Source organism: Mesoplodon densirostris, chromosome 3 (genome assembly GCF_025265405.1).
Source record: "Mesoplodon densirostris isolate mMesDen1 chromosome 3, mMesDen1 primary haplotype, whole genome shotgun sequence".
Lineage (NCBI taxonomy): Eukaryota > Metazoa > Chordata > Mammalia > Artiodactyla > Ziphiidae > Mesoplodon > Mesoplodon densirostris.
Window position 1 is genome coordinate 14,862,309 of NC_082663.1, and position 17,530 is coordinate 14,879,838.

General features: G+C 43.5%; 1 protein-coding gene across 3 annotated transcripts in view; it reads right to left on the reverse strand.

The window, feature by feature from the left end:
- MYO10 (myosin X) overlaps positions 1-17,530 on the reverse strand; it is a 226,110-nt gene that overhangs the window by 200,638 nt on the left and 7,942 nt on the right. The window contains exons 2-3 of one of the 3 annotated variants that reach the window (XM_060092747.1): positions 13,659-13,703; positions 12,572-12,942 (exon numbers count right to left, since the gene is read on the reverse strand). The exons of the other annotated variants lie outside the window; for them this stretch is intronic. The gene's annotated coding sequence lies outside the window, so the exon portion shown is untranslated. The remainder of the gene's footprint in view (positions 1-12,571; positions 12,943-13,658; positions 13,704-17,530) is intronic. 3 annotated transcript variants of the gene reach the window in all.

The window sequence follows — 17,530 nt, forward strand, 5'->3', positions numbered from 1 at the left end:
GGAACCCAGTGACACCAAGTGATCATTTGTTGTTTGCTTTAGAGAATACACTCCCTTCTCTGGGTGGAACTAAGAAATTTAACTCCTGATTTCAAAGATATTAACTGGCCGGCCGGAGCGTTCGCACGCAAATCACCCTGCGCACTGACCCACACGCAGACAATGCACGGGTCCGGGGTAAGAGCTGGGGGAAGTGAAGAGTAACTTGTTAACAAAGTGACATCTGAGGAGGGAGAACAATCCAGCCATTGTCGAGTCCGATTTCCTGTTCCATATCTTCCGTGGCAAATTAAAAAAAAAGGGAAAAAAGCCCCCTTAGATTAGACAGACACATCCTCAACTGCAGACTCTGTCAGAAGCAACAGAGACATCTTGGCATTTTTCACAGAAGTGATAAGTGTCTCTCACACACGGCCCATATCCATTACAGGCCCTGAGGGTACCCACTGCCTGGCAGAACAGCTGCTGTCCCATCCCTGGGCCACCCGCAGGCTTCTGAAAGGGCGTCCTGATGGGAATGAGGGGTAGGGTCCCAAATGGACCTCCCGCAAACCCTCCCCACTACGGACTGGGATGAGGACCTGGAGGGTTGCTCCGAGGACTAAAGGAACGGGCATGCCTTACTTCAGAAAGGGCCTAAAGCAGGTTTCCCAACGTCAGCAACACTGACAACAGAGGCGGATAAGTCTTTACTGTGGGAGGTTGTCCGGTGCACTGCAGGAAGTTTAGCAGCATCACGGGCCTCTACTCACTATATAACCCCGATCCCCAGTTGTAACAAGCAAAGATCTGCAAACATTGTCAAATGTCCTCTGGGGCCAAAATACCCTCACTGAAAGTCACTGGTCAAAAGGGAAGAAAACTGTTTAATGCCCACTGACATCCCACCTGACAGTGGTTTTAACTCGTTAACCACCAAGGTCTGGACATCAAAATCCAGCATGGCCCGATCCACCTCAAATTATCTCTCTAGGCTTTCTCCTTCTCCACCCCCAGCTTAAAGGTCTCTACCATCACCAGGTGCAAAGCTGACAGCCTCACCCATCCCATCTCCCAAACCAAGAAGTGCCAGAAAGCTGCAGATCCCGCCAGGCCTTCCACGGACATGTCTCCTGATTCACCCCCTCTCCTCTCAACCCCCTTGGCTGATGTAGAGAAAACTATCTACATTCAAGAACCCACCATGAGGTACTTCCCTGGTGGCGCAGGGGCAAAGAATCCGCCTACGGATGCAGGGGACACGGGCTCGATCCCTGGTCCAGGAAGATCCCACATGCCGCGGAACAACTAAGCCCATGCGCCACAACTACTGAGCCTGCGCTCTAGAGCCCGCGTGCCACAGCTACTGAGCCCAAGTGACGCAACTACTGAGGCCCGTGAGCCTGGAGCCTGTGCTCTGCAATGGGAGAGGCCACTGCAATGAGAAGCCTGTGCACCGCAACGAAGAGTAGCCCCCCTCGCCGCAACTAGAGAAAGCCTGCACGCAGCAATGAAGACCCAACACAGCCAAAAATAAATTAATTAAATAAATTTAAAAAATAAAAATAAAAAATAAAAATAAATAAAATGTAATATAAAATCTTACCTTTACCTCTCTACTATTAAAGAGTAAAAAATTAATGAATCTCTTAAAACTAACGCAGAAATCACCTCTGAATATTATCTTAAGCAGTTATGAGCAGAAAAGCTATAAATTCCTATCAGCTGGCAATACTTAAGGTGAATGATGAAACCAATATACAACTGTGTGATCATGCCTGTGAAATCACACATGTGAGCAAACGGACGGTCAAAGGATGAGCCTCAGGCTCCTGTGAATGAAGTTACCATTATGTTTTCTAAAGACTCTTTTACCTCTGGCGTATGTCGGCAGGGGGTGGGGGGTATGGATAAACCATTTAAAATAAGTTTATTGGTTAAACCAATTGAAAACAGAGGGACAAAGTGGGACCTGTGTTAAAGCCACCCTGACACTCTGCTCCAAGGCCACGGAAGTACATCCATTCCCTTCTCTCTAAATGCAGGCCTCCTGCCAGATAGAAATCAGCATAAATAAGTACAGACATATACATATTACATATATATAAAATATATCAATAAACAGACATTCTCATACAATGTGTTTTATACACACTTATTTATATAAAATCAGAGCCAACACTAGAATATTCTTCGGAATGAAGTACTGATACGTGCTACCAAGTGAATGAAACTCAAGAACATGCTAAGCGAAAAAAGTCAGACACAAAAGGTCACATACTGTACAATACCATTTAAATGACATATCCAGAATAGGCAAATCCATTGAGATAGAAAGCAAATTGGTGGTGTCCAGGGACCAGGGGAGGGGTGAATGGGGAATGAATGTTTAATGGGTTTGGGGTTGTATTTGAGGGTTAAATTAGCTCATAAGGGTGAAGCCAACAGGATTAGTGTCTTTCTATGAGACCTCGCTCATCCCACATGCTCTTTTTCTCTCTCCCCACATCCATGTGAGGGCACAACCAGAAGGCAGTCCTCTGCAAGGCAGGAACAGAGTCCTCACCAGAAACCAAACCTGCCAGTACCTTAATCTCAGACTTCTAGCCTCCAAAAACATAAGAAACTAAAAGCCTGTTGTTTAAGCCACCCAGTCTGTGGTATTTGGTGATGGCAGCCTGAGCTAAGACAGTAGAGTTATGATCAAACCCATTTTACAAATAGGAGCATGAGGTACTGAATGGTGATGGTCAAAACCAATTTATACATGGGAACACGAGGCACCTGCCCAAGGCCACACACCCAGCAAGCAGGAGGACAGCATCCAAACCCAGGCGGTGTGCTTCCACGGCCTTCCCTCTATACTACGTTCTGTGGGGAGGTGCTCAGTCTTGGTGAATGAATGCAAAGATGAAGAGGGATGGAGCAGAATCTTGGTATGGCATCCAACCCTCCAAACCTCTCCTCTCTGCAAAAAAAAAAAAAAAAAGAAAGAAAGAAAGAAAGAAAAAGAATAGTAAACTTTTAAAATTGAAAAATAAAGTTTTATCCCAAAAGACAAGATTATCCAACTTCTATCCCTGGCTTAGCCAAGTAAAACAAAGAATAGTCCGAAAAGACTGAATTACATGGGGATCCATTCTGAAAATGCAGAAATTCAACCTAGATACCACCCTTGCAAAGCGGTTTCACAACACAGTAAAAATTTTTTGGAAGCAAATTAAAACTAACCCAAAGGAAAAGAGAGGCCATTCTAGTCCTTTCTTTTGCTCCAAAGTTAAGAAACATCACGGCCTCACTATGTAGAGGACACAAGCCCCAGTCAAGTTGTGCTTGGCCCACGCGGTGAAAACCAAAATGTTCAGCATTACTTGTCAACATTTTACAAATTGGGAAAATTCACAGAAATCTACATATCTGGTCTCTCTTGAAAAACTAGAAGACTGGACTCCCCATGGTGGCACAGTGGTTAAGTATCTGCCTGCCAATCCAGGGACAGGGGTTCGACCCCTGGTCTGGGAAGATCCCACATACACGGAGCAACTAAGCCAGTGCGCCACAACGACTGAGCCTGCGCACCACAACTACTGAAGCCCCCATTCTCTAGGGCCACCATGCTGCAACTACTGAGCCTGCGTCCTGCAACTACCGAAGCCTACACGCCTAGAGCCTGTGCCCCACAGCAAGACAAGCCACCGCAATGAGAAGCCCAAGCACCACAATGAAGAGTAGCCCCCGCTCGCCACAACTAGAGGAAGCCAGTGCGCAACAATTAAGACCCAACACAGCCAAAAAAATAAAATGAAAAAAATGAAAAAGAAACACAAAAACTAGAAGACCTACATTTGTAGAGACATGGATGGACCCAGAAACTGTCATACAGAGTGAAGTAAGTCAGAAAGAGAAAAACAAATATCGTATATTAACACATACATGTGGGATCTAGAAAACGGTACAGATGAACCGGTTTGCAAGGCAGAAATAGAGACACAGATGTAGAGAACAAATGTATGGACACCAAGGGGGGAAGGGTGGGCGGGATGAATTGGGAGATTGGGATTGACATATATACACTAATATGTATAAAACAGATAACTAATGAGAACCTGCTGTATAGCACAGGGAACTCTACTTGGCTGTACAGTAGAAACTCACACAACGTTGTAAACCAACTATACCCCAACAACAACAACAAAATCATTAAAAAAAAAAAAAAAAAAAAGAACAGGGCTTCCCTGGTGGCGCAGTGCTTGAGAGTCCACCTGCCGATGCAGGGGACGCGGGTTCCCAGTCCCCTGGGAGCCCCCGTCCAGGAAGATCCCACATGCCGCGGAGCGGCTGGGCCCGTGAGCCATGGCCGCTGAGCCCGCGCGTCCGGAGCCTGTGCTCCGCAACGGGAGAGGCCACAACAGTGAGAGGCCCGCGTACCTCAAAAAAAAAAAAAAAGAACAAAACTAGAAGACCTAGCAAGATGGAGCTTTAATTCTTTCAGGTCTGTGAGCTCCAGCTAACCACAGTCCCCACTGCTCCCTGTAGCTCACAACCTGGATCATTTCACTTTCTAACCTGCCGGCCCCTAATCTGCAATCCTTTTACATAGTGCCTCCTGTAGTCTGGGTCTCGATACAGGTTTTAGAAAACGCATTATTTTGCACATAATGCCTCCATTAAGGGTAAGATTTTGAAGGAAAATGTTTCAATTATTTAATGGGCTTGTCAAGCAGTGCTCTTAATTAAACTTGGCTCAAATCAAAAGAAAAGGAGTATGTTTTTAGACCAGTCTTGGACATAATACATTAAATCATATCTTAATTCTGACCAAATGGCAGAATAAAGCTCTTTTTAAAAGCATGAATTCTAGCCACCCAAGTGAGTATTCCATTTATAGCTGCCAGGGGTTAAGGCTTCAACGTCTTTTACCCACCACCCTGCCCCACCACTAACACACACCCCCTCCATGTCACCGCCTCAGTATTGAATTTCAGCCTCCAGCAAGTCAGACTTTTTCCATTAGTTAGGTTTGGGATGATTCCTGAGCTGTAGGCACGCTTCCTGGCCAACTGCCAAGTGAACACTAGAATGCAAGAAAATTGTTTATTCCTCAAAAAATAAGGAACGGATTCTATCTTCCCTTTGGTTTTCATAAAGTTCACCGAAAAGGAGCCTGCGTTTCTCACAGTGCTTCTATTCTGTTGGATAACCTAACCCAAATCTCAAAAGTCACTGCTCTCTTCCCAGTTATAAAACAAACGGTTTTCATATTCAGAATTGAAAGGTGCTAAAAACAAATTTTAAAAGGTCCAAGCAGCTATCGATATTTTCTTATCACCCTTGTCGATTAATTTAAAAAATCCAAACCTTGGGTAACAATCAACTCTTTGACTAGCAAGAGAGCAGGCAGCTGTATGCTTGGTCACTTTGGAAGGACTCCTGGCCTTTGTGCCATGAATTACTTGTGAACATTTCAAACTGTGATTTTCTGCCTCTCCTCGCACGGCCATCTGAAACTCAAGATCAAATGATTAATTTCAAGTTTCACCCCTGGCGTCAGAGAACCTCCTTTACAAGTCTGTGAATGAAGTCATCTCTTGAGAAACCACACCTGTAGGGTGGATACTCCAGGTGAGGGAGGACGAAGAGACCTGTCATCACTGAGACACCCCAGATGGCAACGAGCCAGAGAGTGAGGGCCGGAGACCAGGAGGGGATGGTCCCACACAGAAGCACGATCAATCCTGAGCAGTGGCCAAACCAGGGGCAGGTGTGTGAAGACAAGTTAGAGCTCCAATTCACGTGTATGTACGAAAGTTCAAAAATGAGGACAGAAAAAGCAGAGCTCCGAATACAACAGGCAGAGCAAAGCCCAGACCTGCAGTGGAGGCCATGGGACACAGCTGCTGAAGAGACACCAGAGAAGGAGTAACCTCCATAATGTGGGTTACTTTCTGCACCTCAGTGCTGAAAACTTGTATATCGTCTCAGTCAAGGCAAGAAACGATACACCACACTCAGCTCGCCTGGGCTCCTTATGGAAAGAAAGCAGGTCCCTGGGAACATGCTGGGCAGTTAGCTAAGTCAGGAAAGGCAAAGGCACACGAGCAACATCTGATCTCAACAAAAGGAGAAAGACCTTAATATTCCAACGTGAGAGCAGCTGGGCCAAGAAGGCTCACCACAGATCCCACCTGCTGGCCCCACAGCCACTCCAAGTGATTCTGACCCATGACAACCTTTCCAAGGTCCTTCATGAGCTTCCGCTGGAATCCTCTAGGGAGCATGCAGGGCCCATTCTTGAGATAACCTAAATATCCATCATCAGTAAAGCTATGCTGTCAGACAGTGGCTGGCAAAAGGGCAAATCAAAATGTCCATGGCCATCTCCTCACTGGGACCAGTGATATCCCAACAAGCCCACTATGTCACTGTTAATTCTGTAGGCTCGTTATTTCTGCCGAGTCCACTATTTTCATTTTGCCAATTTGCAAATATTGAGTTCTGAGCCCCAGCCTTGTCCTATATTTGAGGGAGTCCTAGACAAAACACACCCTCAACTAGGTACACAAGCCATGACAATAACCTTGAAATAAAGTCGCTGCCAAGCATGGGATCCTACTGCCCTGAGAAAAGTTCAAACATTTGATAAAATCCACAGTCAATCTTCCAGACTGGCAATATCCACCTGGCTTGGAAAGCTGTAATAAGCTCACAAGACATCAACTTGGAAGAGGAGAAATGAACACACAGGCTCTGGAGTCAGACAAGAGACCTGGAATCCCATCTACTAGCTGCGTGACTTGACTTGTTACTTAACCTCTCTAAGCCACAGGTTGTTCAACTCTGCATGGAATTGACAATAGTTCCTAACCTGCAGAGCGTTCAATGAGGTGATGGATATAACAGGCTCAGCAGAGCACATGGCACCAAGTAAGTGTCTCATAAATGTCCTCTATTCTTATTGTCAGTTGTAGAGGTTTATAGCTTCTAGATAAATCTGAGGGACCTTTCAAGGTGCATCAATTGGTCAGCTGTATTTCCTTGGTGTCCTCTGGTGCCCTCTCCATCTAGTCTTGGTCTCAGTAAGGATGGGTGGGAATCCCACCCACAGCCAGATGCCAGCTTTAGCACAGCCTTGGTCTCACAAGCATCCCAGGTCAGTCACAGGCTTGCTGGCACAACTGAATCACGCTGAATTCCATCAACATTGGTCTTTAATGAGCAGTGATCTCTGAAGCAAAGAAATCACTCACCATCCTTGAGTTTATCATTAATCTGAACTAACCGAGCTGGTGAATAAGTCCTTGGTACATGTCCCTTACCAGGCATGGCTTGGTCCAGAGTGGTGAGTCCACGCCTTGGTGATGATGTCATTGCTGAAACCTCATTACCAATACCAAGCCCAGATTTCCATCATGAACCACGTCCAGAGTCCTTAATTCCACATCAGGGTCGGTTAATGTGCAACAAATTATCCACTTAGTAAATTAATGTTATGTTAGCAGATAGTGGTATGGACCCTTGTTCTAACAAATTAAACATCCCGTTTAGAGCCCTGAGGAGTCCTTTTATTTAAATGATGCCCAATCAACAAACAAAGCATGCATGACACTAAAATTCATCTAGAAGGATGTCTCATTTACGGGTTGAAAAGCAATGAGGTAATAGAAAATAAATATTTCCTTTTTTGGTCCACCTGCTAGAGGGGAGAAAAAGGTGAGGAGAATCATGGAAAGAACTCACTCCTAGTACGATGTACACTTTAAATATCTTACAATTTTATATGTCATTTATACCTCATTAAGCCAAAAATTTACAAAAACTCACTCCTACACCACAAATTAAATCCAAGAATTGTAAGATGAACCCAACCTAATTTCCCTCCTGCCTGAAGGTTTGGTGAGAACAGTGAAGGTTTGGTGAGAAACAGTAAGTATTCTTCCACTGATTTTCAGCAAATAAAAGTTCTGCCTGCTGATTCAACTGCCTTTACCAAGCTTTCAGTGATTCATTACTATGGCTTGCAACAGAACAACATACTGGGTGAAAATTAAGCAGAAAGAAAAAAAAAAATCACAGTCATCAAAATTGGGAGAAGCAGAAAAGAGAAGGTGTGGGATTTGTTGGTACAGGTTCACTTCTCCTGTTCAAAGAAGCTGGCTCTTTCATTATCAGGGTTGCTACCCCAAGTGCTTGGACATTGACAAATGACAGGAGAGGTCAGAGAGCAAGAGGGCAGATCTTGAGTGCTGGCCCCTGCTAGCTTTCTTCCATCTCAGAAATGTACACATCCATTTCCTGACATTCTGTGACCAAACTTGTCCTACGGCCTGTTCCTTTGCTTTTTAGGATAAGTGGAAGCTCCTAGTTAAGAAGGCCTAGACAACTTACTTTATATCCCACTACATAAATACATAGATTTATATATATGTATAAATGTTTTATTTAGAAAATTTTGGAATAAATATAACTAAGATATAACAATCGATCTAGATATATTACTAAGCTATAATAAATAGAATTCAGATACTAAAATTAAATAACAATCAGATGAATGCATCATACAAACAAACACATATCCCTAAAAATTATACTACAGAAGCTGCTTTGACAGGAAAAATTTTACTTGGAAAACACAGAAAATTAAAATAAAATTTAAAAGGGTTATAGAATCAAGTCAATCTTCTAACTCAAGATTTCCCAGCCTTGGCACTGTTGACGTTTGGACTGAATCAACTTGGGTTGTGTGGGGCTGTGCTGTGCTTTCTAGGGTGTTTAGCAGCATCCCTGGTTTCCACTAGATGCCAGTAGCCCCCTCCCCCCATTAGTGGTAACAACCAAAAATGTCCCCAAACATTGCTAAATGTCCCCGGGGAGCCAAAGTCGCTCCCTGTTGAGAATCACTCTTCTATATAAAACAGACTTCTAATTCCATCCCTAATGATGCACCCAGCCCTTGGCAACATCCAAAGTGTACACTTTATGACCAAGAACATGCTGATTCAACCAGGTTAGCACTTTCTTTTTTAAACTACAAAATCTGTATCTTCTTAGGAAGGAAAAACATTAGCAGCTACCATATCACCACCTTAACTGAATTATAGCTTTAAAAAGTTGATTTCGATGTAAACCATTATCTTTTAAAAATCTCACATCCGTTGAAAGGTCAATGTCCAAAATGGGTTTTTTTTTTAAAGTTTTATCAATTGTTGTGAACCTAAAACTGCTCTAAAAGAAGAAAGTCTTTATTACCAAAAAAAGAAAAAAATGCATCCTTAAACTTGAATGAAATAGCATTTTCATCTATTTCTGCTGAGGAAGATGTGAACAGTCCTAAACCACGACCAGTCAGCTGAGTGCCACTTACATCTACAGGGCAGACAGAGCGATCAGCTCCGCAGATGACAAGCAAGATTCACAAACTGCACACAGGTTCCATAGCAAATGCGCCTTCTCTCAACATTGCTTCACGGGAATCTGGAGTTTATCAGCAACAGACCAAAGCCAAGAAAAATGACAGGAAATTCAGTGTGACCTTCACCTTCCATAGAGATGCTCTCCAGAACCTACAAATATTTCATTGAAGCTATTCTTTGAAATCTTCTCTCTAAACACAACTCCTACTATGCCTGTCACTCAGGATGAATGTTCAGTTGCTGCCATCACAAAAGCAATCAGAAGGACTATGTCTTTGGTTTGTTTGATTATAGGAAAATTTCTATCCCCTGTTGCAGTCGCTGGCAAATCAGGTAATTCTTTTGGGGCTTGTATCTCGCGACGTTGGTCTGCTCTCTATGGCGAAGCAAATACACATTCCCAAAGCTCTCCACACAGATTCTGTCTTTACCTCCTTCTCCACAAACTGCTGTGCAGCTTCACTTCTGCAGTTCCACTCAGCTGAATATCTTTGGGTCCAAACCCTGGTTCCACCACTTCCCAGCTGTGTGAACTTAAACAAATTGCTTCACTTCTCTAAGACTCTCTATTTTCATATGTAAAATGGAGACGAGACTGGTACCAACCGTATAAGGCTACAGGGGCAGATTAAATGAATTAATCCATGTCTAGAACTTAGCACAGCCCCAGCCCAAGGTACGTACGTGAGTGATCAATACACTTTTGCAAGTTAAACAACTGGACAAAAGAAAATGCAGATGGCGTGGAGGCTGAAAAGAGCACAAGGGCTAAGCCACGATGCAGATTCCATGTATTCAAATTATTATCAAAATCCCGCACCATATTAAATCCTAAATCTACACTGTATTTCCTCCTTGCACAAATAAACCACGGACTTGAGTTAGAGTACACTGCTAGAATATACTTTTTTTTTCCTCTTTAAAAGGTCATTTTGTCCTAAGCTGGGTGTGAAAAAGACAGGATATACCATTTTTTAAAATTAGCTTCCAAAAACTTACTTTCCTTGAGGGAACAGCTATTCAACTTCATCAAACATTTTATAATAATGCAAAAGAACACCCTCAAGGGACCTTTTATTCTTCTGACATATCCTGTTTCCTTGATTCACATGCACATGCCAACTCTAAAGATCCCCATTTAGGGATCTGGTGGAGGTTTAAAAGCCCACGGGGATTTTAAGAGACTCAAAAGGACACAACCTAAGGCATATTTCTGACCCCATCATTTGGTGATAAATCCTGGGTAAAGGAACCTAGTTCTCTGTGCCTCACAGAAAAGGAATCTACCTGATATCTCAAAGACAATAGTGAATAAATATAAAGTTACATTCCCGGTGAAGAGCCATCTGAACTCCTTGAAAGAGATTTTAATTTCAGAAGCACATTTTCTCAACACTGCATACAATCCACAAAAGGGCAAGGCCTAAGGCAGCCAAGCTAGACCACTTTTTGCTACCTGTTTTACTCTTAAAACTGATGACTCATGTTTTAATGTTTATGGTAAAATACTGAAAAATAATAACAATGATGAAAATACAGATGCACAATTTACCCTTCACAATGTATGCAAAGAGTCCCTGACTTGCTATCCAAAATATTGTACGGCAAAAGCCAATCCTCTTAACTTCACAGCCAAGAGCTCATTTTATCAGATGTTTTTTATTCTGATATATACTTTGAAAAACAGGTGATTCCATCTTTAAAATATTTATAGAAAAGGCACATTGGCCTTTTCAAAGAGAACCTTAAGTGAACGTGGTTTTCGAACCCAAAGTACAGTAAGCTAGCCCACCAGACCTACCCAAAGGCAAGAAGGAAATTGTTACAGCTGAAAAAGCTACATTCCCAAGAGACACATCCAAGAATTTCAGTGGTTCTCAAGGTCTGAAAATTAACGCCAGAATTTACAGTGTGCACCTGACTTCATATCCTTGAAGTTGAACATGGTATCTACTTTTGTGAGAATCCCCAAAGGAATGAAACATTTATGGAAACTCAGGATTAACAAGGCTGTATTCTGATGACCCCATTCTAATAAGGCAAGTAGGGTGTTAAAACACTGGGGAGGCTGCTTATAACTTTCATCTTCTTAGAAAACTGTAAGCAGTTCATAAACACCGCCTCATAAAGATTCTGCTTCTGGACAGCAAACAATACATCTACTAGATGTGGACCAAAAAACCCTTAGGCAACAGGACCTTGGTATAAGATACTTCAGTCCCCACCCCAACAGTTCTGCCTGCCTCAGTCAGCAACCATGATGCTAAACTGAACAGGTATGTTTTATATATGAATATGTAACATGTGTATATGTGTATCTATATTACAGACATTCACACATGCGCATAGGTATACATGTACATATATGATATATTAATCTCATATATAAACCAGTTTAAGCAAACAAACAAAATCTCTCTTTTACACTTGAGAAGCAACAGCTTACCTACTTGCTGTTGAAACACTCACTGGTCATACTCTAGGCACATATTTGGCAGAAAAACAAGAGCAGGTGGGCATTATTCATAGAAAACAGGAGTTACAAGGACAGGAAATTCATATGTGGAGAAGCCCTGTGATAGACAACCTAGGCGGCGAACAGCAGAGCACAGGGCGTCTCTCTAGGACCTAGTGCTCATTCTGGGCTCAGAGTTTAATGACAAAAGGAAGAGGGTAGCAGGGTCAGGGACCCTGGGTGGAGACAGCAAAGCTAGGTGGAGGGCTGGCTCAGAAGCTGGCAGCAGGCGTCAGGGGAGTTCAGGCTGCGTGTCCTTGGACCGGGGGAGCTGTCATGTGGCCCCTCACCGCGGGGGTGGGGGTGGGGGGGCGATTAAAACCAGTAAGGAGAGTTCCTTTCCACGGGATTTATTACCTCTCTACATGTTGCTCCCCTGTGCCTGATAAACTCTTTTTTCAAAGCATGGGACCAGAAGCAGTAAGAAGTGGGCTGTAAGAAGGAGCCCAGGAAGAAATAACTGGGAAATACTCCCCTCTCTCCTGGGCTCACCTGCACTGGGCATTCCTCCCAAACTGGCCAGACCCAGGACCAGAGTGAGGGTGCGTCCCTGCTCTGTGCTCTGTGGCTCTCAGCCTGCAGGGTGACCAGCCTTTGGGTGGAGGCTGGGCCTTGTCTGTTCCACCTTCCGCCCAGACGATCCCTCACGGTGGCCACGACCACATACCCGACAAGTCAGGACACTTTCCCTGGCCGTGGAAGTCTTGGCTTACATCAAAGAAACCCCCTTCCATCCCGGCCTGCCAAGATACTGGTGGATGACCGGAATATCTTGGAGCATTCTTGTTCTGCACCCCAAGAAGTCTGGGCTGGTCCAGGTGGGGCTGTCACACGTTTCTGACCTCGACAGCCTAGTCATCAAAAGGCACTGATTTCACACAGCTTCTGTCTCGGGGAAAGAGACCACGAGTAGGAATCTGCTGGTAGGTAGGATGGTGAGCAAGGGTTCAAATGCACCGGGTTCGAATGAATCGACCTCAAATTGCTTGAGACAGGGTCCGCAGTCAAAACATTCCTTGACAGCAGCACTGAAATATACTGCAAGAAATACACAAGGAGGGCCATGAGAATCTGAGCTCTCAGCAGCCATGGGACAGAATAGCATATTATGCAAATAACTGCTAGCCTCAGAATGATAATGGATGTTAGCACAGGTATTAAAAGAGTACCGGTACACTGGAATACTACGCAGCAATAAAAAGCAACTACTGATGCACACAGCACGGGTGGGTCTCAAGAGCGCCGAGTGAAAAACGCCAATCTCAGAGGATTTACACACTGATTCCATTTATATAACATCCATTTATATTAACAGTCTCGAATGACAAAATTATAGAGAAGAACAGATCAGTGCTTCCTAGGGACTGGGGGGAGGGTGGGACTGTTTCTCGTGGGGCAGCACGAAGCATGGGAGAGTTCTGTATTCTGGATGTGCTAGTGGTTGCATGAATCTATAGGTGTGGTAACACTACCTAGAACTACACATGCGCACATACAGATGAGTGGATGTAAAAATCCGAACGAGGTCTGTAAACTGGACCAATGAAAATTTCCTGGTTTTGATACTGTACTATTGTTACCTATTGTTATATAAGATATCACCCCCAGGGAAGCTGGGTGACAGGTACACAGGACGTCTCTTCTATTTTGGCAACATCTGAGTCTGTATTTCTTTTTATTTTTTAAAAAAAGCAAAACGTGTCAGAATAAAACTGTACAAAATATATAGGGAGAGGGCAATAAATATAACTTACCTCAACATGTTCTCAAAACTTGAGAAAAGATGACCTCCTTTTTTCCTGGTGGAAAACAACAGCTAGTTTGATTACTCGGTATAATAAATATTTCCCTAATGCTCTAAGGAGAGGACTTTAGGAATATATGGTAAAACACTAGGAGGGAGATCAACAAAAGCTTGAGGGCAGAGGGTACAGCTGGACGTGAATGTTCCCACCAGATGGGACGACACAACATAGATGATAAAACCGATTCTAAGTGTCCAAGTCTCACGGGGCGAGTTTGGATCCTAAAGAGAATAAAATTTCAACACTGATAAATGTGTGCTCCCCATCACCCAAAGAGATGAAAAGCAATTAGGAATCGACACAAATGAGGAAGGGTGAAGAAAGTTTGGGAGTGATCCAAACTTAAGCTGTGGCTACAAAAGTGTGGCCATGGCACAATGATTCTCCACTGGAGCGATTTCACTCCCCCTTCCTCCCCAGGGCATATCTGCAATGTCTGGAGATGGTTTTCGTTGTCACAACTCAGGGAGGCGAGTGCTACTACTGCATCTCGTGATCAGAGGCCGGGGATGCCGCTCAGCACCCTACAAAGCACAGGACGGCCCTGCGTTACAATGACTGATCCGGCCGAAATGTCAAGGGTGCTAAGGGTGAGAAGGCCTAGAAAGAGGGCACCCTTGCCCACCTCTGAAAATCTGAGGCTGAAAGCTATGGGAGGGCTGTACATACCCCTTGGCCCTTAGCACACATCATTGAAAGAACAAAATGTGGGCAGAGATCAACAGAAGCAAACCTGTACTAAATGACAGTGGTATACGTTGTAAAAGGTGGAGTGTTATTTTCACCCAGAACTCAACACTTCTATTTCAAAGTCCATGGAAAGATCTCCCAGGGGTAATTAATAGAAATAATAAGCCTTACAGTCACACACAGACACACACAGACACACAGACACACACCCGTCAACAATGTTGTACGTTACCTAAATCCCTACAGTTAGAACCACCACCACAAAACTGCTGTAGCCCAGGGTTAACTCACAAGGATATTTACAATGCAAAGGAATAAGAATTAAAAGAAAAATCCATACAAACGATTCCCCAAACAAATGGCCGATGGCTCCCCAGGCGGTATACAGCAAGGTCCCTTGTGTAGGCTTTGGCCTTAAATGAACATCAGGTACCGGCACTGGGATTTCTGGGGGTCAGATGCGAATCAACATCCCGCTTGTAATTAACTGAGAAGAATGCCTCCCTCCTCCACTCTGGTTCAGAGAAGGACCTAACAAGTGGACGCAGAAATCTAGTATTATGTGTTTCCTCTGTGAAACAATGCATGTCATTAAGACTCTAATAGAAGTTACAAAATCCCTGCTACCATAAATACATCGTGACAGGGTGTCTCAGCTGTGCCTGCTGTAATCTGCACCGACACCTCTCAGAAAACTTTTGCTGCCAAATAGTCTAGGTAAAAATGTGCGAACCCTTTGAACAAACATCCCCACTCCTGGAAAATTTTATCCTCGAGAAATAATCAGACAAGCCTGAAATGACCTGGGTACGAGAATGTATGTGTCCTGTTTTCTATAATAGCAAACACCTAGAAACACCTATAATGGACACATAAATAGGGATACATGTCCAGGAAGAATGCAGGGCCACTCAGACCAGATATCTAGGACCTCTGTCTTGGGCTGTAGGCTTCAGAGTGCACTGTGAATCACAAAGAAAAAAGAAAGTAAACAAACAGAAGTTCCTCAAATAAAGAGTAAATCACAGTCTTTGGTGGAAAATGATATTATATTAATTTTGAACTTGCAGTAGCAGCAACTATTTGATATAAACTATTGCTTACTTTTAATATTAGCAAAAGCTTCCAAAACCCCCCAAAAAACCTAATTTGGCCACTTCACTTAAAAAAATGTGTTTTTAAAAATTTTAGAGAAAAATTTCTTCAAACAGGAACTACATGTGAAACAGGCAACAAAATTGGTATTTTAAGAAAATATAAGGCAATAAAAACATTTGCATGACTAGGAAGAAACAGATTCACACGTCTTTATATGTAGACTATTTTCTGGCTGAGATGTATTAAGGTTTAGTCTCATCTGAAAACAGATTTTTAACAAATTGACTTCTGTTTTCAGTTTTCTTTATAATATACACAGGATTGAAAAGTTTGAGGAATATTTTAAGAAACAGTGGAAATTCACAATATTAATGATATGACTTATACAATAAAATTAAAATATTTTGTGCTTCCTGCAGTATCACTAACCTATCACACATAACCTCATTCCTCTTTTTTTTTTTTTTTAAAGAAGATGTTGGGGGTAGGAGTTTATTAATTAATTAATTTATTTTTTGCTGTGTTGGGTCTTTATTTCTGTGTGAGGGCTTTCTCTAGTTCTGGCAAGCAGGGGCCACTCTTCATTGCGGCGCGTGGGCCTCTCACTATCGCGGCCTCTCTTGTTGCGGAGCACAGGCTCCAGATGCGCAGGCTCAGTAGTTGTGGCTCACAGGCCTAGTTGCTCCGCGGCATGTGGGATCCTCCCAGACCAGGGCTCGAACCCGTATCCCCTGCATTAGCAGGCAGATTCTCAACCACTGCGCCACCAGGGAAGCCCAATAATCTTATTCCTTTTTTTTTTTTTTTTTTTTTTTCTTTTTGCGGTATGCGGGCCTCTCACTGTTGTGGCCTCTCCCGTTGCGGAGCACAGGCTCCGGATGCGCAGGCCCAGCGGCCATGGCTCACGGGCCCAGCCGCTCCGCGGCATATGGGATCCTCCCAGACCGGGGCACGAACCCGTATCCCCTGCATCAGCAGGCGGACTCTCAACCACTGCGCCACCAGGGAGGCCCTCTTATTCCTTTTTTTAACCTAAATATTGCTCTATGAATTTTGTTGACAATGCCAATAACTACTGGCTGCCTTAGCATCCCCAAACCGAAATCAATTAAAGAACCACAATGACTCAAGAAAGGTTTTTTACTTTAGCATTACTGTCAGTAACACATAAATTATTGTGAAAATCTTGACTGTAACCATATAATTAGTGATTCTGATGAAATATGGGCAAGAAAAGTAGACCTATGGAAAATTTACTATGGAGTATATGTCTATTACTCACGCAGACATCACTGGTTCATCAATAGGACACCCACATGTGTGCAACTATAATTATCTTCATTCATCTTTCATAGTCTGACTTTGGGCAATAAAACCCATAGCTTTAGACATTTTTCGACTGTGTCCTAATGAAGGTATATTTATCAAGGTAGGAGAAGAGAAGACACTTATTTACCAGTTTGGAAGCTTGATTTATAACTTAAATATTTTACAGATGGGATATGGGGCTTGCATTTGTACTCCTGTCCCCGGCCCTGAAAATCACAGAGGCCGTCTGTATACATGCAAGATCCTTGCCATTTAAAGCTTTTCTCAAGCAACTCTTTTAAATTTATTTATTTTATTTTTGGTTGTGTTGGGTTTTGGTTGCATTGGGTCTTCGTTGCTGCGCGTGGGCTTTCTCTAGTTGCAGCATTCAGGCTTCTCCTTGCAGTGGCTTCTCTTGTTGCAGAACACGGGCACGCAAGCTCAGTAGTTGTGGCGCACGGGCTTAGCTGCTCTGCGGCATGTGGGCTCTTCCCAGACCAGGGCTCGAACTCATGTCCCCTGTATTGGCAGGCGGATTCTTAACCACTGCGCCACCAGGGAAGCCCTCTCAAGCAACTCTTAAGTGAAAAACATTACAGGTGCGCTTTCACAGAAACAGATACAGAGGCAAAGAAAGCATATACCACAAAACATTAAGAGTAGGACTGAGAGAGTTTTTGTCCTTTGCTTATGGCATTTCCTAAATTTTCTAAAATTAGCACATA